This window comes from Chiloscyllium plagiosum, chromosome 11, assembly GCF_004010195.1.
Source record: "Chiloscyllium plagiosum isolate BGI_BamShark_2017 chromosome 11, ASM401019v2, whole genome shotgun sequence".
Classification (NCBI taxonomy): Eukaryota; Metazoa; Chordata; class Chondrichthyes; order Orectolobiformes; family Hemiscylliidae; genus Chiloscyllium; species Chiloscyllium plagiosum.
The window spans coordinates 88012792-88038795 of record NC_057720.1 but is presented as its reverse complement, the minus strand read 5'-3'; the positions used below and the strand labels follow the sequence as shown (position 1 = coordinate 88038795).

The following is a 26004-nucleotide window of genomic DNA, read 5'->3' as shown; positions in this document are numbered from 1 at the left end:
ATATCTGACCCAGAGTTTGGGTTGAATTTGCAGTAAGACTGTTTGTTCTAATCTTTGCTGAAAATGTGTTGCTGGAAAAGCGCAGCAGGTCAGGCAGCATCCAGGGAACAGGAGAATCGACGTTTCGGGCATAAGCCCTTCTTCAGGAATGTTCTAATCTTTGCATTACAGCTTCTGCCATGAGTCCAGAGATGGGTGAGCCCATGGGTGTGCTGTTGATTTGTTCATATATTTGATTGTTGAATGTGAAGTGTGTTGTGAGGCACAGGTCCAGCAGTTTGAGTATGCAGCCTTTGTTGATAGGTTCCCGTCTTGTTGTCTGTTCTGTATGTCCAGCAGGTTGGCTATTGTTTCTCTGGCTAGGGTTTTGTCGATAGAGGTGAACAGAGGTGAGACCCAATGTTTCGGCCACTACGATGAATAACTGGAACCGGCAATCGGAAGCAGCAGAAACGGAGCCAAATAAATTCCAGAAGACACAGCACAGCAGCGCTTCACAGGAGGCTTCAAAGCACTGAACGTGTCACCTTGACAGGAGACGAATTGTCTGCAAATCAACTGACCAGCTTGGCGAAAATAACCACAACCTTGACATGTTTCTGTTTCTTATGAGCTGTCTGTGTGAAGACTCCGCTAGGGAAGTTCCTGATTTCGAACAAAGAGATAGAAGCAGAGATGTAGGGAATGCAGTTGGGGCAAAATGCAATGAGTGGGTGACAGATTGTTTGACGAGTTTTAAAAACCCAAATCGGAGGACATATAAATGTGAGGTATTGCATTTTGCTACAACAAACAAGAGTAGGGCTTATACAATTAATGGTAGGGCCTTGGGTAGTTTTATTTGGATTACTTAGTGTGGAAACAGGCCCTTCAGCCCAACAAATCCACACCGACCCGCCGAAGCGCAACCCAACCAGACCCATTCCCCTACATCTAACACTACAGGCAATTTAGCATGGCCAATTCACCTAACCTGTACATTTTTGGATTGTGGGAGGAAACCGGAGCACCCGGAGGAAACCCATGCAGAGAATGTGCAAACTCCACACAGAGTTGCCTGAGGCGGGAATTGAACCCGGGTCTCTGGCACTGTGAGGCAGCAGTGCTAACCACTGTACTACCGTGCCGCCCGTGTTACAGAACACAGGGACCTGGGGTTGCAGGTACATAATTCTTTGAAGTTTGCATCACATATGGGTAGTTAAAAAGACATTTGGCACAATTGTCCTCATTATCCCATCCTTTGAGTATAGGAGTTGGGAAATCCTTTGAGTATAGGAGTTGAGAAAGATTTAAATAAAACATGAGGGGCAAATATTTTGTACAGAGAGTGGCTCACATATGGAAGGAGCTTCCAGAGGAAGTGATGGATGTCAGTACAATTACAATGTTTAAAAGACATTTGGCTAAGTACATGAATGGAAAATGGGATAAGGGCCAGAAACAGGAAGGTGGGATGAGTTTAGTTTGGGATTATGTTTGGCATGGATTGGTCGGACCAAAGGGTCTGTTTCCGTGCCTTATGACTGTAAGAGTCTATGACACCAGTACCTTGCAGCTCCATTACTGCTTACATCTCCTCAGGTTGCCCATTCCATTTACAGGCTGAGCTGGGCATGTTTGGAGAGTCCTATTTCAACTTTTAGTCTGTGTTAATTTTGTTGATATTTTTTTAATTAATACTTCCCAGAGCTCTCCTTTCCTCACCAGCAAGCAACTGTTCCTTATCTTCCTTACTCATGTTTCAAACATTTCCGATCATAATATTTCATCACAGTAAAAATATGAACAAAGAATGGATCTTAAAATAAGTTCAACCCTGTCCACTCTACAACAAATTTACTTGGATGGAAACATCAATAAAACTATATTGGTTTTGTCTCATTCCAAAAATTGTGTAAATATCACAATGTCTAGTAGTATGGCTAAGGTTTAATTACCTCTTTCCTTGACTTCATTGCTGTGGTATGAAGTGAAATGTACTAATATTTCCTTGGAATAAGCATTATGAAATTCATGTTTAAGCATACTTTAGCATAGTAAACTTTAAAAAAAAAGCTAACATTTCTATTTGTTTTACTAAGTGAGCAAGACAATTGAACAGATAAAAGTTTCAAAGTCAAAAGTTAGATTGAAGAAGACAAATCTACATTTGCAGGATGTAAAACCTTACTCTAAAACGAGTTTTGCTTAAAATCGTTCCAAATAAGAATCATTTAATATCATTGAATCAACTGATGCACTTTGGTTAGGCTGAATGATAGCTTTGCATTCTAGGAACTAACAAGAGTGAATATTGGCTGGTAATTTGACTTGGTTAATTACATGAGGTTTTTCATTTGTCTATTAATTTTCTCAAGTCAGGGAGTCTACTAGTTCTGTGTTCATGTGCTAGTGTGGCATTTAATCTCATTTAAACATCAGGATGTGTACTGCTTGAAGAACTAAGTGCACAACTCTTGACAGACTGTTGCATGGCTACATAGGTGTGCACCTTTGAGGAATAATGGCCTCCGAATGCCCTTGCACTAACTTCCAAAACTCCCTCATATTCTTTCATATCTCCTGAGAACTCTTAAGATCTATAATAACCCTGTGAAGTCTTTGAAGTGCTGATGAACAAAAAAGCCACCCATTCTAAATCCATTTGAGAAAATTGCACCTCTTAAATGCTCATGAAAGAATTTATTAAACACTGCAGCTGAATTGTACTCCAACACAATCTCTAACCTCAGGCATGGCACATTCCCCACTCTACCATTGCCAGCAAGCCAGAGGATCTCCAGCATCTATAGTCCTCACTTTCTCCAAGCAGAGGATTAACCTTGATTCACTGGAAAATATAGAAGGGCATGCTCAGAGCAATACTAGGCATGCCTGAAAATTAAGTGTCAACTTTCTAAAGCTACAAGCAAGACTACTTTCATGCCAAACAGCATTGGCACCCTTGGAGTGAAGTGGTTCTGAACTCTACAATCCTGCCACATCCAGTCATGAACAGCAGTGGGCAAACACTTAACACACGAGAGGAGGAGGCTCTAAAAACTTTCCCACCCTCAATAAAGGGAATCCCAGTGCCTCAATGCAAAAGAGAAGACTGAAGCATTCACAGCATTAGCCAAATGGATGATCCATCTTGGACCCCTCCAAAGATTTCCAGCATCATGAATGCTAGTCGTCAACAAATTCGATTTACTCTGCATGAAATCAAGAAATAGCCTTGGCAGTGTCCAGTACCTCCAACTATCAGCCTTAACAACGTTCCAGCAATAGTACTGGAATCAATGGGAATCAGGAGGCAAACTCTCTGCTGATTGGAACCAAACTTAACACAAAGAAGATGGTTCTGGTGATTGGACATCAGTCATCTCAGCTCCAGGACATCTCCACAGAAGTTTCACAGCTTAGGTATATTTCACCAACCCGTTTAGATATGTTATGACACATATATGGATCAGATGAATCTTCAATCTGAACTTTCAGACTACAGATAGGGACACTACCACAGTGCCCCAAGAGCTGTGGTTTCTCAGCTTGTGTCCTTGGCCCAACCATCTCCAGCTACTTGATCAATGACCTTCTCCCATTGTAAAGTCACAATGTGGATGTTTGCTGATGATGCGCAATGTTCAGCACCATTTGTGACTCTTCAGATATTGAAGCAGTCCATGTCCAAATGCAGAAAGATGTGGACATTATCCAAACTTCAACTGAAAAGTGGCAAAAAACACTTGCTCCAACATAAAAGAATCTAACCAATGTCCCTTGCAATCCAAAGGTGTTATCATTACTGAATATCCCACTATGAACAACCTGAGAGTTACCTGCTAATGCCCGAAACGTCGATTCTCCTGTTCCCTAGATGCTGCCTGACCTGCTGTGCTTTTCCAGCAACACATTTCCATCTCTGATCTCCAGCATCTGCAGACCTCACTTTCTCCACCATCTACTCAATACAAGTCAGCAATGTGATAGAATACTCCCCACTTCCCTGGCTTAATGCAGCTTCAGCAACACTCCAAAAGCTTGACAGCATCCAGGACAAAGCAGTCTGCATTTTTAGCAGCACACCTGGACATATTCATTCACTCCGCTACTAATGTTCAGTTACAGCAGTGTCTATCATCTACAAGATGCACTGTAGAAATTCACCAAAGACCTTTAGACAACACCTTCCAAACCCCCAGGAATTTCCATCTCGAAGGACATGGGAATACCACGATCTCCAAGTTCCCATCCAAGCCACTAACCCATCCTTATTTGGAAATGTATTGCCATTCCCTCAGTATTGATGGGTTAAAATCCTCGAATTCCCTCCCTAACAGCATTGTAGGGTCTGCCTACAGCTCGTGGACTCAGTGATTCAAGGAGGCAGCTCACCAACACCTTTGTCCAGGGAAACGAGGGACAGGAAGTAAATGGCTGGTAGTTTTCGTCTTTCCGGTTGGTGGTGTGCCTTGGGTTTATCCTATTCTCATCTTGTTCCATTAGAATTGCATCGCATCGATGTGAGCATGTGTTGTTGTTTCAGCCAGGACTGTTTCTGTGGTATGACACGTTGCAGTATAGAATATTAAAGTTTCCCACAGCTAATGTACCCAGTCCTCTAAACCATATTGTTACAGACTTGTGGAGAAGCTTGATGTCAACTTCTTACCCCCTTCTTTCAAAGGGAGATAGATACCCCACCGAGGAAATTCTCGACCACTTGAATCATCAAAAGGTATTTTCAGTGGGACCCTGTGGAGGTGCACCTCATTGCGGTTATGGAACAGCCAAAATTCCCACAGGTAAGGTCCCTCTTCCTTGAGAAAGTCCAAGTTACTCCCATGGTTTCAATTGTCACATTGACTGTAACCTACCCACATCTCTGAAGTTATCAATTTCAGGAAATTCTCAATTGAGCAGGCTTTCTTTTAAAAAAAGCTGAGCTCAATATCCCTTGGAATGAGTTTTAGATCACCAATTATCACAATTCCTGCCCAGGTCAAAATGGCAGCCAGCAGAAATCAGATGGGAAATTTGCATTAATGGTCCAACTACCTTTATTTTTTGCTGCTGAGTCAGCACTGAGTTGGCAAAATGCAGCCCAAAAGTTGGACTTGATGCATCCTGAGAAAAGTTCTCCTCAGATTGGACTTAGCTTCTTGAAGCTTAAACATTAGGAAAGAAAACTGGGAGAACGGAGACGAATAAAGGATCCCCACAGCTTTTTATTCTGAATGTTGGCTTTGTGTTTGACCTTGAATATCTGATCACATTGATTGCTCCAAGGAGGGTGGCACATTTTGTACTTTAATTCAGAATCCATTTCAATAGATAATAAAGGGATTGGAATGTTTATAAATATTTCAAAAGAGATAATATATTAGTAACTTTGCAGGGGTTGCAGCTACATCTGTGTATAACTTAGAAATGCTATATTTGCTTTCCTCTCCTTGCTGACACAAGTGAAAGGCAGTACTGAATAGCTTAATTGTGTCAACTCCAAAGCTTTTATTGATGAATAACTCATAGAATTGAGGAGTTCACTGCCTTTAGATTTCAATATTACAGAAATGAAAAATGTATGCAATATAAATGCCATCGGTCAAGACATCTGTCATACCTAAATCGAATTAGCTTTCATCAATCTCTCCCATGTAACTGAACTTGAACTGAACTTGTCTCACTTGAAAATAATTCCTCACCTAAACAAAGCCTTTATGAGGAATCAGGAGCAAATATAAGTCGTACCATATCACCGAGGAGAAGTAGGAACAAATTGGTCCCATTCATCCATTTAAAGCCAATGAAGGGTTTCTACCATCAAGCACAACAGTTTAAATAATGTCATCAGATTTCTTCTGAGCCATAAAATACCTCTTGTCAAGAAGGTTTAATGCCTTATCACCGAGAGTGATGTGCTGGCAGCTCTCTCAGTGCCTACGCTGGTGAAGATTTCAGAATTCAGTTTCTCAACCTATGATGGCCTTTGCATTGGCCAAGGTGAAAAGCCATAAATCAAACCTTCGAATCTGTGTGACACTCAACAGCCTTTTCATGTCTGACTTTTGAAAGAGTGTAGTTCCAAAAGTTTTCTGTCATGACTCCGCTTTCAGGGCTGGTGTTGTCCAATAGAGTGATTTCATGTTCCTCATCGTGGTATATTGTGATAACACATCTTGATCATCGGACAACCTTTTATAGTAATTGTTCAATGCTAATATATATAACATTGAATACATTTTGGGGCATGTGTCTCAATTCTGGGCTTTCATACTACTTATGTACTTACAAAATTGAATGCCGTAAGGAACATAGGAACAGGAGTAGGCCATTCAGCCCCTCCTGCCTGTTCTCTCATTGAATAAGATCATGACCAATCTGTGGCCTAACTCCACCTGCCTGTCTTGGGCCCATATCCCTTGTTACCTTTTCTTCATTTAAAAAAAAGTTTATCTTAGATTTAAATTTAATAATTGAATTAATATCTACCCCTGTTTGAGGAAGAAAATTCCAAATCTCCACGGGTCTTTGCATGTAGAAGTGTTTTCAAACATCTCTCCTAAATGGACTAGCCCTAATTTTTAGACTATGCCTTTTGGTTTTAGAATTTTCAACATGCGGAAAACATCGGTCTCCTCTTTCCCTGCTAATAAGCTGAAGACGTCAATTAGATCACTCCTAAACCTTCTAAATTCTGAAGAATAAAGACCTAATGTGTCTAATCTCTCCTCATAATTTAACTCTTGAAGTCTTTCTAACCTGTGTTGAATTCCCTCCAGGGCCAAAACATGCCTTAACAGGTATGGTGAGATCTGCTCACAATACGTTAAGTGGGGTCTAAGGAGAGATTTGTAGCATAACGTCAGCATCCCAGTGCTGCAGCCCTTTAGATATGAACAACAGCTTTCCATTAGCCTTCTTGACAATTGGTTTGCACCTGTTCATGGTATTTCAAAGAGCTATGCACGTGAACCTCCAATTCTCATTGGATGCCATTGTGTTTAACTTTGTGCCATCTAAAAAAACTAATCATTCTATTTTTAATCTAAAATGGATAACCTTACACTTGCTTATATTGAAATCCATTTTCCACAGCTTTGCCCATTCACCTAATCTATCAATATCTTGTTGTAATTTTATGCTGTTGTCAACACTGTCTACAATGATGCCCAATTTTGAGTTGTCAGCAAATTTAAATTTTGACTTTATATGCTATTATCCCAGGCATTAATGAAGATGAATGAATATTGTGAATATTTGATGTCCCAACACAGATCCCTGTGGGATACTGCTAGTTATGTTCTATCAATTTGAGTTTACCCTTAAATTGAACTCCCTATTTCCTGCCATTCAAACAATTTTTGATCCATGTCAGTAATTTCCCCTCAATTCCATGGGCTTCCTCCTTAGCTAACAGTGAGACTTTAAATTTTGACTTTATATGCTATTATCCCAGGCATTAATGAAGATGAATGAATATTGTGAATAGTTGATGTCCCAACACAAATCCCTGTGGGATACCGCTAGTTATGTTCTATCAATTTGAGTTTACCCTTAAATTGAACTCCCTATTTCCTGCCATTCAAACAATTTTTGATCCATATCAGTAATTTCCCCTCAATTCCATGGGCTTCCTTCTTAGCTAACAGTGAGACTTTATCAAAAGCCTTCTAGACGTCCATATAAACAACATCCATTGACACAGTCCTGTCCACCACCTTTGTCCCCTCTTCAAAACATTCTGAGGTTTGTCAGGCATGACCCACTCTTCATGATTCCATGTTGACTCTCCCTGATAAACTGAAGATTTTCACAGTGATCAGTAACCCTATCCTTGGTTATGTACTCCAGTAATTTCCCCACCACATTCATTAGGCTAACTGGTCCATAATTCCCTGGATTCCCTCTGTGACCCTAAAGAGCAGAGTGACACAAGGAAATTTCCAATCCAGTGGTGCAATTACTGAGTCAAGGAAACTTTGAAAGATTATGGTTAGGGCATGAGCAATGTGCTCTCCCATCTCCTTTAACATCCATGTGATGGAAACCCATCAGGTCCTGGGATTTATTATTCTTCACCACCATTAGTTTTCCCATTATTATTTTTTGTTTAAACCCTGTCCATGTTAATTTCTTTGAGACTTTAGCAAGCTATCCTTTTTTTCTGCTGTGAATACTGAAGGAAAATAATCATTCAGGATCCCTGCCAAATCCGCATGGTCATTGACAATAGACATACTCTGTGTTCAGTGGACCTATAGTACTTGTAACCAGCCCCTTTCCCTTCTATAACTATGAAATCTCTTCTTTATTGTCTTTTATGTACCTTACAAGTTTCCTTTCATAATCCTTTTTAGCCGCTGTATAAACCATTCTGTGGTCCTTTGTTGGTTTTTCTTTCATTCCATTCTTTGGCATCTGTACTGTTCTTTGTGTCAATCTGGCACTGACATGGGGTGCATCAATTTAGTAGTAATTATCAAACAAAGTTGAAGAATAACCATGCTTTGCTTAAATTATGTAAGCTAATTAGTAAAGTTAGAACACATGGGACTCAGTGTGAGCTTGCCAATTGGATATGAAATTGGCTGAAAACAAAGCATGCTGGAGATCAGGGTGGGTCAAGCAGCATCTATGGATGGTCCCTTTGGAGTGGGAGGGAGGAGAGAGAGGACATGTCCCAGCATTGAATCCCCCACTCACTGTTGCATAAATGCTGTCTCCTCCACATTTAACATTAGCTCTGATAAAGCATCATCTAGATTCAAAACTTTAGCTTGCTCCCTCTTCATGGATGCTGCCTAACCTGCTGTGATTTTCAGCTTTTTTTGTTTTCATTACAGATTCCAGCATCTGCAATAATTTGCTCCTACAAAATTAGCTGAATGGCAGGAGACAGAGGTGGTGGTGGAGGGTTGTTACTTGGACTGGAGGCCTGTGACCAGCGATGTTCCGCAGGGAATTGGTGATGGGTCTACTTTTGTTTGTCTTTTGTGTAAATTATTTAGATGAGAATTTGGTCAGTGAGTTTGTGGAAGACACCAAAACTGGTGGTAAAATGGACAGTGAAAAAGCTCATCTAAGATTATAAAGAAATCAGATTAAATTGGGTCAATTGGCTGAGGAGTACCAGATGGAGTTTACTTTGGATAAATGTGAGGTAATGCACAAGAGCAGGACATAAACAATGCAAGGTAAGGCCTTGTTGTAGAATGTTGCATCACATGTGGAGAGAGGTTAAGAAGGCTTTTACCACACTTGCTTTCATTGTTCAGACCTTTGAGTTGGGACATCATGTTGACATTGTCCAGGATGTTTGTATGGCCTCTTCTGGAGTGCCACGTCCAGTTCTCTTTGCACTGCTATAGGAAGGATATTATTAAGCTTGAGAGGGCTCTGAAAATATTTACCAGGATATTGCTGGGAATGGAGGGTTTGAATTATAGGGAGTGGCCGGATTGGCTGGAGCATAGGAGATTGAGCGGCAACCTTATAGAGTTTTATAAAATCATAAGGGGTATTGATAAGGTGAATGGCAGATGTCTTTTCCATAGAGTTGGGAGATTTCCAGACTAGGGACATATTTTTAAGGTGAGAGAAGAAGGATTTTTTGAAAAATGAGTGTCGATATTTTTACATAGTGTGGTTCATGTGTGCAATGAAGTTTCAGAGGAAGTGGTGGATGTGGCTACAGTTACAATGTTTATAAGACATTTGGATAAGTACGTAAATAAGAAATGTTTGGAGGGAGAAAGCCCAGTGCATGCAAGTGGGACTAGTTAGTTTGGGATATCTGGTCGGCATGGACTAGATGGACCGAAGGGTCTGTTTCCGTGCTGTATGACTATGAATCTAAGTATTGGCGCTCTCAGTTTGGAAGATGCTTCATTTCTTCATCCACGAGTCTCAGTTTTTTTTTGGAATATCCCCCTTACTATTGCATTGCCTCTCTCTGGCAAAGATCACACTTCATATTCATTGTTTTCCCTCACAGTCACTTAGTAACGCTCATAACCACAACTCTCACCTGATGGCATCCAGTAAGTACTGAAAACATTGCATTTCACTCACTGGCCCTCTTCTTTCTGACCAATAGGGCATGGGGTTTTTTAGACAGAGACAGCAATACCAAACCGATTATAACATGACTGTGGGCAATGGCCGAGTTAAACTCATGCAGGGTTTTGGGGTGCCATGCATCATCGTCCTCCTCACATCCTGCTATCCCTTAATTTCACAATCTCTTCTGATTTACATGCTGCACATAATGCGCTCAAGTTTGCGTTTCCCCTGCCGACAAAATTCCTGTCACCATAATTCCATACTGGTCCCTTTCTCTTTTCAGCACTCAGTCCTGACCAGGCAGCAATGAGTGCACAGGAAAACATCATTCTCACACTTGGAACAATCAGTTCAGATGCTTACACAGAGTGTCAACAATGCAGGACCATAAGCAAAAGGAGGAATGTTAAAGAATGGAACAAGCTCATGAGACAGGGCTCACAACTAACCAACCCTCAAAGAAAAAAAATTCCCAGGTATAGCTTTGGGATGAGCAGTGCACAGGGCAGAGTATTGGTGAGACCCCACTCCCTAAGACCCCTCCTTGTCCACACATCATTTGAAGGAACAGGAGGGCTTTGATTTTGTTAAAGGATAAAGCGACAGCTGGATGATTTCCATGTTTTGATCCTCAGAAGGATACTGCAGTAACCCTGTTGAAAATGACTGAGACCAAGATTGAAAACACTCCAGGCTGCAGTTTGACAGGTCCGAAGCCTCCACAACGTGCAATGGAACTCCACACTGCAGATATTCCCTGTCAAAAATACACCTTCTCGCGTGTAATATGTGAACCACTGATGTCCCATTATTCCTTAACACAGGCTAAGGATCGAGAGTGTGGTGCTGGAAAAACACAGGTGGTCAGGCAGCATCCGAGGAAAAGAGAATCAATGGTTCGGGCATAAGCCCTTCATCAGGAATGAGGCTTGTGGGTCAGGGCTGAGAGATAAATGGGAGGGGCTGGGGTTGGGGGAAGGTAGCTGGGAAAGCGATATATGGATGAAGGTGTGGGAGAAGGTGATAGGTCATAGGGGGGGATTATGGATGAGTCTGGAGGGTGGTGCAATGTTGGAATCTTGGGACTGGGATAATGTTGGGGGAGGGGAAATGAGGAAGCTGTTGAATTCCACATTTACCACGTGTGGGTTGCAAGGTCCCAAAGCGGAATATGAGGCATTCCTCCTCCAGGTTTGGCGGTCCTTGACGGAGTGGGAGGGAGATTTGAAGTGTTCAGCAATGGGGTTGGTAGGTGCGGGTAGCACATGCTCAGTGCCCATAAGCAGAGCAAAGGTATATTTATCAGTTTATGTTCTTCATAAACTGATTATCCACTGTGTCTCCCAGTCTCTCCTGTACCATATTCATTGTAAGTGCTGTACCCAAGCTGCACCTCCAGTATAGATTTTCTCTGAAATGAGCCGCAAGAAGGCATCCTGTCTCTCCGATGTGGAGGAGACCACACTGTGTACAACGGATGCAGTAGATCACATTGGTAGAGGATCAGGTAAATTTCTGACAGGTGTGGAAGGATCCCTTGGGGTCTTGGATGGAGGTGAGGGGAGTGGTGTAGGTGCAGGTTCTGCACTTCCTGCAGTGGCAGGGAAAGATGCCAGGAGTGAAGGAGGCCATCTGGGACTTTCTGAGGTGGAATCGTGGAAGAAGGAGGCCATCTGGGACTTTCCACGTTGCAATCATGGAAGAAGGAGGCCATCTGGGACTTTCTGAGGTGGAATCGTGGAAGAAGGAGGCCATCTGGGACTTTCTGATGTGGATTGTGGAAGATCCCTTAACCCAGGCTAAGACTTGCATGGTGTGCAGGGCATAAACAGTGGGAGAAAGTGGGTGTGAGGGAACTGTTAATGTTTGAATGTTAAGAAAAACGTGAGAAGTTGAATAGTATAATTAAACAATAATTAGTTTGGACAATAGAATGAGAGACTGGGGGAGGCTGAATGGGTTAGTCCCATTTGGGTCACAAAGATACGTGCTATCAGTGGTGTCTGCTTGATACAGGGACTCACCTCAAACAAGGAGTGAGCTTCCAATGTTTGAAACTGCACTGTCCTAGTTACCTTTGTTATTATTGTGTACAGTTATCAAAAGGGATTGCTTTTAAAGGGACAAGCTAGATTTGTCTCTGAACATGATTACATCAATGCTCAGATCAGAACAGTGATTAAATAGCCCTTAGCTGAAGACTGACATGTGAAATGTATCGAACATTGATAGGTTGTAGAAAAGTCTGGGGTCACTGTTAAGGAGCAGTCTGACACTTCGGAAATACTTCAGATAATTGAGGAATACACTAGCTCATAGCTGGTACTCTACTCAGAATGGAGAGGAAAACTTTCTCGCTAGATCACTTAGCTCATGGGTGCAAACATTTCTATCCATGGCCCCATCATTAAGAGATGGATTCCACGCTGTTGATCAGCAGCAGCCCAAATTCATTCATAATTGGGCATATAATAATGTTAATTGTTTGTCTGCCTTTCGGAATGTTCTCAATAACACAAATGCATCCTGGCCAATGGGGAAGTAAAATTCAATCACTTGTTTTGTTTCAGTGAAATTGGACCATAAGAAATAAGGACAGGAATAGGCCATTTAGCTCCACAAGCCTGTTATTGTATGTAGTTCAGGGTATGATCTCATTGTCTTGCTTGAATGCACTGACTGATGCTAAGTTGATCTCTCTCTTGGACTGATTATTGCTCGACTAACACAAATTCCTTGAATATCAATATGTCCTATTTTCTAAATTTTTGTTACTGGTCAGCTACAGTGTTCATCTTTAAATCTCTTGCTATATCTGATCCTGGCTTCCCTGCAATGCCTTTGCTATTTCATCACCCTACTTTATCTTTCCTACATTTATATTCGCCGTAACAACCTCCTCGCACAGTTTAATGCAAAGATCACAATTTACTAGTACCATCACTTGCGCACATTTAAATCATCAAGCCCATGGGTGTCATTCTATACCTTCCACTATTCATGATCTCCTAGTGGTCTAATCCTTTTCTCTATCCTTTTATTATCTTGGAGCATCTGCACGGTATGCTTCTGTGAAGGTCTCGTTCAGTAAATTGACTTCAAGCCAAGCAATAAGCTGAGTTTATAATGTTTGACATGGGTATTGCTCATGGCTTCATCCTCCAATGGCAGTTGCACCTGTACCTCAGTTACGTTGTGATGATGTATGGACTAGCACCAGACAATTTTGCCTGTCTTTTTATATTTTCTCCCTCAAGGCACACAAAATGATATTCATGCAATAAGACACTCAGTTGTTCTCATCGTCATGCTGAAAGCACAGTATTACCTTTTGCTTCTATTATCGTCTCCCTATCGCCTTCTCGTTCATAATTCCAAGTCTGTTTTGCAGCTTTATTGCAGAAAATCATTGCCAGCACAGGGCAGAATAGTACTTTGTTGACCATGTCACATCTGAAGGATCACTGAATAATTCCTTTGGAAATGTAATTCTCCACATCTTGTGCAGTTCACATGTCATCAAGATGAATTAGATAATTTGGGCATTACTCATATTATTTAATATTATTCATCATATTAATCTATCATTATTAGTTCCTCATAGTATTTGTCATACTAATCTTCACACCGATTGACTCTACCTCATACATTTTCCAAGGTTGATTCATATTTTTTGATAGCAAAGGTAGTACCTATACCTGTTTTATGAAATTCTCACCCGTTCCCTTATAGACAAATATGTCATTTTTCATCTGGAGCATTATGTTGTATTTTATGTCTATGATTTCTCTCATTTTCTCAGCTGTTCTTTGTTGTAACGTGATGGTTATACTCTTGTGAGTGAACAGCACCAGGTTTTATTCAACCTACAGTGACGGCATCATACTTGGAGCTGTATTGACAGGCTCCAGTTCCATGTGATCTGATAAAAAGAGATACAGATCCTGTAGCACATGCTCAGTGCCCATAAGCAGAGCAAAGGTATATTTATCAGTTTGTGTTCTTCATAAACTGATTGTCCACTGTGTCTCCAAGTCTCTCCTGTACCATATTCATTGTAAGTGCTGTACCCAAGCTACACCTCCAGTATAGTCTTGATTCCAAATAACCTCATTGTTTGTTTATAGTAACCAGTTGTTGTGGTTATTCTCTTGCACAGACCACAGGACGGCTCAGGTATGCTTGTTAACTTTTCATTTATTCAAACAACATCAGAGAGAGACTCCGTCTTAAACTAGATAAACAGAACTCTGATACTCTGCCTGGCTCTGTCCCACTCTTTCTGGTCTATGTCGCATATGAATAAAAATAACCATCAATTTTTATTCCCCCTCAATTCCGTACACATGCATTGTTTAAAATTCTGTATCAAAGCAATTTGTTGGAACAGATACTTAGACAATCAGAAATATAAACCTTTGAAGGTGGTGGTGCGCCGTTGTAAAACAATGTTACAAATGGGCTCTTGGCCATTATGAATAGAGTCAGAGAGTAGAAAAGAGAGAGAGCCTTCCTATATCACTGCTCAAGCATTGTGTCCAATTCGAGGGCAAACACTTTAAGACAGATGACAAATGGGGTATGGAAGAGATTTCTTTGAATGACATCAGGGATTGAGAACATTGATTATGAGCAGCAAATAAATAATGAGGGTTGTTCTCCATAATTCTGAGAAATTTAAACAGAAGATCCAACAGAAGGTTCCAAAATTAAAATTTAGTGGAGGTGTTCCTACAGCCAGAGAGTTTGAAAAGCGAATGACACAATATTGGCAAAAGGATGGCTGCAGATTTCCTTTCTTCCAACTAGTTGTCACAAATTGTAATGCATTGCCTGGAAAGGACAGTGGGAGCAGATTCTATAGTAAATTTTAAAAGGATATGAGTTGCATATTTGAAAAGGAAAAGAACTATCATGAAAGAGCAGAGGAGTGGACCTAAAGGAATAGCAGTTAGGTAGCTGGCAACTGTCTAACGGGTTTCCTTCTGCTCTGTTTGATTAGAGGGAATTTTTCCAAAAGCTCAAAGGCAGGAGAATGTGTTAGGCTGGCTCACCAACATGTTCCTGCCTCCTCTTAAACCAGACAATACTTCAGAGCAGTGACAGTGACCTGCCAGCAGCAGTGGAACACCTGTTCAAGAGTGCTAGGAGGTAATCAGTCGGGGGTTTCATGGCCTTTTATCCATCTCTCTGGAGCCAACCAGGAACCCTGCAGCTTGCCAAATCTGTGAGCTCACAGGAGGCGAATGTGCAGTAGTAGGCCTCAGCTGCATGACATTTATCTTGTTGTTTGTAGTTTTATCCCACTTGCCAGAAATGGGGAAAAAAATGGTAATCACCCCCTGGCACAGATCTGGCACTGTGGATCTCTCCCAGGAGGATGCTGTCCCTGAGAGTGAGCAAATTATAGACAAGCTTACCAGCACTTTCTGTCCCTTCCTTTTGTTGCTCTGTCTTCGTCTAAGCTCATCCTGTAAGAACTGTGAAGATTGTTGACTCCCTTCACGGCTCAGGTATTTATTGGCCCATCTGCCACCTCAACTAGCCCACCCACCATCCTGAATGGACAGCAATCCCAGAAGTGAGTTCTACATCTGTTGACACTCCAAAGGTTTTAACTGAATTGTTGTTGCTGCAGCAAATGAAATTGGGCTACAGAAACGGTGTCACTGCCCAAGGCTTTCACAAGTCTGGAAGATTCAGCATGATGATTCTAAAACTAGATTGACCATAAACCTACTGAGGCTCAATCATCTCTGTCCCAGGATACCATTTCAAGAGATCTTCAGGGTAGAGTCCAAGTTACAAACATTGCCTGCTGCTCCGTGAATTACCGTCCTCCTCATCAGATTGGATCATGGATGACCGCTGATGGCTGGTTATTGTTCCTTTTGGGACTCCTCAAATACTGAAGACTTCTATGTTCATGTACTCATGTACAACAAGACTCAGACAACATTTAGGCTTGGCCAGATAAATTAGCAAATAATATTTACACAACACAAGGGTCAGGCATTGTCCATTCCCAACAAAAGAGAGTCCAATCCCTCATGATCAATATCTGTGGGTCACTATTGACAAGAAACTTCACTGGACCAGTCATATAAGTGCAGTGGCTATAAGAGGCATACCTAGCACAAAGAAAGATGGATGCCATTGTTGGAAGTCAATCATCTCAGTCCCAGGGTATCAGTGACATTAAGTCAAAGTCTTGGGACTCTTTCATAAGAACACTGTTAGATCACAAGACTGCAGTGGTTTAAGAAGGCAGCTCACCACTACCTTCACAGGGGCAATTACAGATGAATAGTAGCCTAACCAGCAGCACCCAAACCTTTGAAAGAATAAGTTGAAAAAAAAAGCCAAAATCATTGCTCAAATTTCTCTCCGCTTGGTCTTCAAGATTGGTACTGTTTCTATTAGATTTGGATTTTATTGTCACATTTGTTCAAGTTTAGGGATGCATTAAAAGTGTATAATATCACTACACAAGATGCCATCTTAGGTGCCAAGGTGCCAAACTTAGGCACGTGGTAGTAAGAGAAACGAGAGTTAACAAGTTAAGCATTACTTCATAGAATAAGTAGAAAAATAAAGAAATAAGGTAATAGTTAACATTAAAGTCTTCCTCAATTTAAACGAGGAAAGTAAAGGAATAAGTTAAAAGTTCAACTGACTTTGATGAGTCCCCTGCTTATCTCGTTCTCCGGGAGACCTCAGCTGCCTGTTCTCGATGCTGGAGATATCATTAGTGGTGCTAATGCTGCCGCCTCGCCTATCTCCCTGGGTGTCATATTACTTATATGTCATGTGATTAAATTGTGGTTCACCCTTCTTCGTCTTTGCAGTTCATCCATGTTTGAGAATAGATTGGACTTAACTAGCTAATCTAGAATGTCTGAATTTTTAATATGAGCTTACCAAATGTTAGATAATTAATATGTGCGGTTTGGCAGTAGGAGTGCTGCACTATTGTACATGTAAAGAAACATCCCAAAGATTAAATACAACGTAGTGCAATCAGGCCATTTTTGCCAAGATAAGTATGGTGGAGGTCTTGTGTAGTGGTACTGACTCTATCTCTGGCCCAGAAGGCCTGGGTTGAAGTCTATCCTGATTCAGAAGTTTGGAGATGCCGGTGTTGGACTGAGGTATACAAAGTTAAAAATCACACAACACCAGGTTATAGTCCAACAGGTTTAATTGGAAGCACACTAGCTTTCGGAGTGACGCTCCTTCATCAGGAACAATTACCTGACAAAGGAGCATCACTCCGAAAGCTAGTGTGCTTCCAATTAAACCTGTTGGACTATAACCTGGTGTTGTGTGATTTTTAACCTGATTCAGAGGGACATTCTAACATCTCTGACAGCTTAATTAAAAGACAAGTATTGTTGCCTTTTAACATATGCATTGGGGCTTTATTATTTCTCTATTACTCATTCAGCTATCACCCCAGAGTTTGTGGAGCTGATCTTATGAATGTTTGCAGTTTAAAAATAACCAATAGTCAACATTAAAACAAAATGCAAGAGTCACTTATCTCGAGATAATGGTGGGAGACTGGTCCATCCACTTAGTTGAAGCAATGATGTATATCCTAAGCTTTGTCCCAACACCCATGGAGTGGCTCACTCTTTGAGTAACTCCTATCAATGTCAAATGAAGGTATTGCACAAAACATTTCTCTAAACCTATTGAGTGACTTCCACGGTAAAAGGCAAGAGATGTGGACAGCTAGAGAGAAGGTGGAAGGGAAAAGACCGTTGTTGCCCCTCATAAAAGATTGTTGAATGAATGATTGATGCTCACTTCCGTTTTTTCTTTCCTTTTTTTAACTGTACAAGGAAGCATTACCTCTCTTGGGCAGTAATTGTTCAATACTGGGTTCCCGCTGAAAGGGACTCCAACCACTGTGTTGCAGCTGTTGAAATGACATTAGTCATTTACTGTTTTTGTACTACTGAATAGTTTGAGGCAGCAGAGGGAGATTGCAGTAGTGCCGATCAAGGAACCTTGTCCACTTTCGTTCATGAGGTGATTAATTCAACATTGTGCAAAACCAGCAGGTGCATTCATTTCTCTGAAGGCAGAGAAATAGTTGTGTCCACACAGCTCAAAATTCTACACTGTCCTCAGTCTCCAAGGATATTACATACAGCTGTTTATTCTAATGAGCAGGTATGAATGCAGTCATCTGCTCAACAGAATGTATCAATGTTATCTTTGTTAGGTCACTCAATAGTCAAGTGATCTCCATTGAAAGTTGTTCTGCTGGTTGCTAAAGATTTAATGGAATCTATATATAACTGTTGCATTTTCAGTCACACTTCTGTTTCTGGTTTATTTGAGTGTGAGAACCAACTGTGCAAACAAAATATTATGAGCGCAGATTAATTTTTAAAGTTTTTTGGTTTTGTTTTAAGGGATGCAGGTGTCACTGGAAAGGCCAGAATTTGTTGGCCATCCATTGTTGCCCTTGATGGTTCATCCATTTCCAAGTCAACATATCACTTTGGGACTGGAGTCACATGTAGTCAGAAGAGATGATCATTGTGGAAATTTTTCACTAAACAGCATTAGTGAATCAATGTGTTTTCACAAGAATGGATGATTGCTTCATGGTCACAAGTACTGAGACTATATTTTAGGTTAGATTAGATTCTCTACAGTATGGAAACAGGCCCTTCAGCCCAACAAGTCCACACAAACCCTCCGAAGAGTATCCCACCCAGACTCATTTCCCCCTGACTAATACACTAACACTAATATTCTAACACCTAACCTGCACATTTTTGGATTGTGGGAGGAAACCAGGGCACCTGGAGGAAACCCATGCAGACACGGGGAGAATGTGCAAACTCCACACAGATAGTCGCCCGAGGCTGAAATCGAACCTGGGTCCCTGGTGCTGTGAGGCAGCAGTGCTAACCACTTGAATCCATATCCCCACAGCATTAGGCTCGGCTTCTGGATTATTAGTCTGGTGACTTTACCACTATACTGCTATCTCCACTATCTTGTAATTGGTGCAAAGTTAAGGTAGAACTTGGCAATCTAAGGATAATATTAGTTTAGGTAACAAATTGATGGGTCAACACATGGTGTATTTTATGTACCATGAAATCTCTCCTGACTGGGGAGAAACTTACAGCATTCATCCAACTCAAAGATGTTCATTCACCTTGACAGAAAATATGAATAAAATAGTCAAACTTAAATTAGGAAATCAATGCAGGGCAGAAAATATTGTGGACTAAATAAGGAGAAGTCATGTGAATAAAAAAGGAAGCGCAAGAGTAATTATTTACATGGACGCAGGAAGAATAGGACAGAAACCAGACATTAAAAGTGTGGTTAAGTGGGATCTAATACATGTAATAAAGGTTTAAACCTGGATTGAGAATGAGTACTGAACAAATCTGCAAGATTATGTGTGATTCAGGAAGGATTGAGAGGGAACAAAAAAGGGTGATGAAGTAGCATTTATGTTCGATGATGAGAGGTATAAACATTACAGGTTAATAGCCACAAATCCCAAAATGCAGCTTTGAAGTTGCTCATCACACTCAAATAAGCCAGGAACTACAGAGTGACAGAAAATGCCACAGTTGTGGGTAGACTCTTGCAATTTCAAGGCAGCTAGCAAGATAATTTTCACAGCAAATCATCTGACCTGTTTTGTTTATCCATGGGATGTTAGCATCGCTGTAAGACCAGCGGTTATTGCCCGTCCCTAGTTTCCCTTAAGAAGGCAATGGTGAGCTGCCTTCTTAAACCATTGCAGTCCATGTGCTGTAGATAGTCTGACAATGCCGATAGGGAGTGAATTCCAGGATTTTGACCCAGCGATATGGTGATACATTTCCAAGTCAAGGTGGTGTATAACGTAGAGAGGAACTTGCAGTCAGTGGTGATTCCAAGTATCTTCTACCCTTGTCCTTCCTAATGACAGTGGCTGTGTGTTTGGAAGGAGCTGTCTCAATGAATCTCTGCAGTGCATCTTGTTGATGGGACGCCTACCATTGAGCATTAATAGAGGAGGGAGTGAATGTTTGTGGATGTGATGCCAATCAAGCGGCTGCTCTGTCCTGGATGGTGTCAAGCTTCTTGGGTGTTATTGAAACTATTTCCATTAAAAGTTAAAAATCACACAACACCAGCACTCGCTTCCAAATAAACATGTTGGACTGTAACCTGATGTTGTGTGATTTTTTAACTTTGTCCACCCCAGTCCAACACCAGCTCCTCCATGTCATATTTCCATCCAGGCAAGTGAGGAGTATTCCATCGTACACCTTATTTGGTCTTTGTTGATGGTGGCTAAACTTTGATGAATCATGATCTGGGTTATATGCTGCAGGTTTCCGAACCTATAACCTGCTCTTGTATTCCCAATATTTATATGGCTAGTCCAGTTCAGCTTCAGGTCAGTGCTAACCTCCAGGATGTTGCTAGTGGGATATTAAGTGATATAATACCATTGAAATGCAAGCAGCGATGATCTGGTTCTCTTGTGTTGGTGATGGTCAGTGCCTGACACTTGTGTGGCTTGAATATTACTTGCCATTTGTCAGCCTCAACTTGGATATTGTCCATGTCTTGGCTGCAGTTGTCCATGGGCAGCCACAGTTTTTCTGACCTAAATAGCATAGAATTAAGATACTTTATTTATTTGTTATAAATTATTAAACTGAGAACCAAGAATTTTAGGAGATTCAAGGGATGGGGAAAGGAGGAAAGATTAGTGGTAGGAATATGTTCATTTCTTTTTAAAAATGTCATCGTGCTGTTCAAGGAAAATGCAGGTCAGTTTTGTTTCAGTCTTGGGAGTTTTAGACTGAGATTGCACAACTCAGAGTGAAGACAATCTGTATGTGTGAAATTGTTGATCGTAGTAATGAGAATATTTCCTTGAACAGCTGATGATTCAAGCCATAAAGAGGAAGGCCTTGTTATGTTTATTCTCAATTAACACGTAGGGAGTAATAAATGATGTTGAAATCATGCAGCATTTTAAAGTCTAGTGATCATAAAGCTGTTAATTTTATGGCTGAATTGAGGACAGAAAGTATAATAGGGTTATATACAATTAAATAAATAAATACAAAAAGTCTTGCTTTCATTGTGTGCATTTTCATCAACTCCGGAGGTTAAAATTCTATAAAAGGCATCTGAACTTTTAAAATATAGTCACTAATGCAATACACAGTTGCCAATTTGCACACAAAGGTCCCACACCCATCGTTACAATTACCAGATAATGCATCTTAGTGATGATGGTTACAGGATAAACTTTGATTGTAAGATAGGTGAGAGCTGCCCAGCTCCTCTACAAAATTGTGCCACTGGGTCTTTTATGGCTAGCAGTTAGCTTAGTGTCTCATCTGAAAGTCGGTACTGCTGGCAGTGAAGCATTCCCTCGGTTCTGCGCTGTGAAGTCAGCCTAGATCTCTCTACTGTATCCTCTAGAGAGGAAACATGTGAGAATGTTAATTTTGATTTCGACAAATGGAAGATTAACATGTTATATTAAAGAAATTAAATGAAGGCTTATTTAAAGATGTGGATGGTAGATTAGGTTTGAGCAGATTTTTGTTTATGCTGAAGCCACAACAGGAGAGCAAAATTATCAGGGATGAAAAAGAATGTCATGGAAGTTAGATGGCAAAAACAATTTAGATGAAATGCACAAGGATAGAATAGAACAAGGAGAGTTTTTAGATCAGGCAGACCAAAGTCAACAAACTAAATAGAAGAACAGTAAAGAAATACAGCAGAAACTATATACCGTAATAAAGCAGTGTTTAAGTATCTTCCAGGAGCAAACCATAAAGCCAAACCAGCTAGTTCATTATGCTACCCCATGGCTTGAATACTTCATGCACTAGAATGCTTAAAGTATTTCCTGTAATCTCTCCTTGGGGATGCAAAGTAAAACACATTTAGTTGACTCATCTCTGAACCTCTTCCACAGTCATTATATCATCCATCATATGAGGTAACCAAGATTGGATGTGTTAATCCAGATGCAATCTGATTAAGAATCTCTTACAGGAGCTTTGACTTGTATTGAAAGGTTTACTATTATGACGCAAAATCCAACCTGCTCTGTATGGCTTCTATGTATTCATTGTAAATTTTTGATCACTCTGCATAATAATAGTTAATTCCTGTTCTGTATTCAGTAATGTTGTTGTGCCCTTAAAATTGTATGCATATTCTATATTAGCACTGCATACTCTTAATATAGACCAAAAAACATAGAAGGGGGGAATTTGACACTTTCTACTCTTGACTCGTAGAAAGAGTTACCTAATCAATTAACACCAACAACTTACATGTGTATTGTACATTTAACCTAACAAAGTGTTCTAAAGTGCTTTGCAGGAACTTTATAAAGCAGAATAAAATACTGAGCCATATGAAGGTTTCGGTAAAAATAATGACTGCAGATGCTGGAAACCAGATTCTGGATTAGTGGTGCTGGAAAAGCACAATATTTCAGGCAGCATCTGAGGAGCAGTAAAATCGACATTTCGGGCAAAAGCCCTTAATCAGGAATACAAGCAGAGAACCTGAAGGGTGGACAGATAAGTGAGATGAGAGTGGGGGTGGGGAGAAAGTAGCATAGAGTACAATAGGTGAGTGGGGGAGGGGATGAAGGTGTTGGTTTAAGATGCAGAGTGATGCCAATAGCACAGACCCAATTCCCTCACCAGCTGAGGTTACTATCAAGTTCCTCCTTCTAAACCTCACCTTATGCCTGAGGTATGGTGACCTTAAGTTTAAACTCACCACCAATTATCTCCCTTTCTCTTTTTCTCTACCTAATGAGAGAGCAGCCTATGGTCCTCTGATGACTGAATAGTTATACTGTTAGGAGTATGGTCAGCAAATTTTCTGATGGTACAATAACTATGTATGTGTTAAGACTGTAGAACAGGCATGGTGGCTCAGTGATTAGCAGTCCTGCCTTACAGCGCCAGGGACCCGGGTTCGATTCCAGCCTCGGGTGACTGTCTGTGTGAAGCTTCCACGTTCTCCCCATGTCTGCGTGGGTTTCCTCCGGGTGCTCTGGTTTCCTCCCACAGGTTAGGTGGATTGGTCATGCTAAATTAACCATAGTGTCCAGGGATGTCTAAGTTAGCTGTATTAGCCATGGGAGATGCAGAGATAGAAAGTTGTACACCTCTCATTCTGGTTGGGCAGAGGTGCGGGATGTGGACGAGATGCGTTGGAGGGCATCTTTAACCACGTGGGAAGGGAAATTGCGGTCTCCAAAGAAGGAGGCCATCTGATGTATTCTGGCCTTCTTAGCGCAGTAGGCAGCACGTCAGTCTCATAATCCGAAGGTCCTGAGTTCAATCCTCAGAGAAGGCAAGGCTATGGCCCACAGAACACACCAGATGGCCTCCATCTTTAGAGACCACAATTTCCCTTCCCACGTGATTAAAGATGCCCTCCAACGCATCTCGTCCACATCCCGCACCACCGTCCAACCAGAATGAGAGGTGTACAACTTTCTATCTCTGCATCTCCCATGGCTAATACAGCTAACTTAGACATCCCTGGACACTATGGTTAATTTAGCATGACCAATCCACCTAACCTGTGGGAGGAAACCAGAGCACCCGGAGGAAACCCACGCAGACATGGGGAGAACGTGGAAGCTTCACACAGTCACCTGAGGCTGGAATCGAACCCGGGTCCCTGGCGCTGTAAGGCAGGACTGCTAATCACTGAGCCACCATGCCTGTTCTACAGTCTTAACACATACATAGTTATTGTACCATCAGAAAATTTGCTGACCATACTCCTAACAGTATAACTATTCAGTCATCAGAGGACCATAGGCTGCTCTCTCATTAGGTAGAGAAAAAGAGAAAGGGAGATAATTGGTGGTGAGTTTAAACTTAAGGTCACCATACCTCAGGCATAAGGTGAGGTTTAGAAGGAGGAACTTGATAGTAACCTCAGCTGGTGAGGGAATTGGGTCTGTGCTATTGGCATCACTCTGCATCTTAAACCAACCATCCAACCAACTGAGCTAACCTATCGCTTACTCTCAACACCACTCTACAAATCACTGGTGAAAATATTGAATGGTAATGGGCTTAACACTGTGGCATAATAGTCTGCTTCGCAGGATGATCCACAAGTATTAACGGTAACTTTCTGGCCCCATCAAATTTCCACTGACACCCTACCAAGCCATCTTTTCGAGTTATATAGTGTGATTTGTTTGATCAAAAAGGTTCTCAAAATTCTGTTGGGTGTTGTGAACCAGACTAGCTTTATCCATTAACTCAAAAAACAACTACCCAAACACATTGAGAAAACATTAATAATCTTTTAATTATCTCTGATGATTACTTCCCTTACCCATTTATCGGTAATTATCTGTTGTGTCTTCAGACATCTCCTTATGTTGAGAGTCAAACTGATGGTCCTGTATTTCCTGCTCTGAGAACTGCCTGGGAACCTCAGGGAACAATGCCCAACTCTACTGAGGTGTGAGAAATATGGATAAGGAGCTTACCTCCTTAAAGTTGCTATGTGAATGTCATCCTGAGTTGAGATCTGATGTACATTAAGTTTTATTACCTTAACAGCCACGACTTCACTATTTGCTTTAATATTTATAATTTTATTCTCTAGAGTTAATTGCACAGCTGGAACTGAGCATAACCCACCAGAGTAATCATTCAGCCAAATAATAATTTAGCAGCTCTGTCATTACCTGGAAATGTGACTGTATCTGCCCCAAGCTGGTACCTCCCCAGAGGTTCCATGTCAAGCCTCTGTTGGATGATTAACTTTTTTTTCTGCGATCTTCAGGGACAAAAATAAACTACCACACTAACTAATCACCTATCTGCTGTCTTAACGACATCAAGACTTGCCTTTTTTTTTGCTGATTTTGCATTTGGGATGTATACATTACCACCTCTGCTCAGGTCCGCTGTCCAACCAGGGGATCCTTTGTCACTCTCTTCATATTCCTGCAGTTTCTACACTTTTTGCCTTTGTTCAGGTGTGCAGTCTGCTATGCTCCAGTGTGAAACATATTTGAACACAGGGAGTGTGTTTTTCATAGTGTTCAATCTCTTAGTTAAATACCTGGTGTCACAATTTGAAGGGGCCAGTTTTGGACTGGGATGGATGAAGTTAAAAATCACACAGGTTATAGTCCAACAGGTTTATTTGGAGGCACTCACTTTCAAAATGCTGCTTGTTCTTCAAGTAGTTGTGGAGCAGAATCATACGACACAGCTCAGATAATGCATTGAAGGTGTGAAGTTAAAGTCTATATGTGTCCCAATATTAGGCCAGCTGAGATGGCATCTATTGTTAAAAGTTATCTTGAGAATACAACTTTTTAAAAAGTTCTGGGATTTACACATGAAGGAACTAAAGCTAACATGATCATTCTAAAAGATGAAAGACTCAGCTAAATTTGTTAAATATTACAATCCATGACACTGCAATCCTATTTCTATAAATTCTGTGTCTTATGATCCTGCTCCACAACCACCAAATGAAGGAGCAGCACTTTGAAATCTAGTGCCTCCAAATAAACCTGTTGGCCTATAACCTGGTGTTATGTGATTGTTAACTTAATCTAGTATCACAGATGGAACGTATGTTGCTGCCTCTATGAAATGACCTCTGATCTCCTCCTCTGCAAAAGCTTCAGGTTTTCATTAGCTGTAAGCTACAATTAGTTTCTCTATTAATGATGCGGTCGCATGACCCTGAAAAATACTTGCCTTTGTCCCACAATACATTAGGTATCCACATGTACATGAAGTCTAACTTGTGTTATGTGTTTATGTTGGTGTGCATAATGTTCTGTAACATGGAAATCCTATTCTCCATTGGAGAAACAAACATCACATTTGAGTCAATTATAACTGTCAAATACACAATATTATTATTATTTATTGAAGT

General features: G+C 41.0%; 1 protein-coding gene and 1 non-coding gene across 4 annotated transcripts in view; both read left to right on the top strand.

Moving 5' to 3' along the window:
• Nucleotides 1-26004, top strand: part of astn1 (astrotactin 1) — a 2190072-nt gene that overhangs the window by 911529 nt on the left and 1252539 nt on the right. The window lies entirely within an intron of this gene.
• Nucleotides 23361-23433, top strand: trnam-cau. The gene has a single exon. It is a non-coding gene; the product is annotated as a tRNA-Met (tRNA).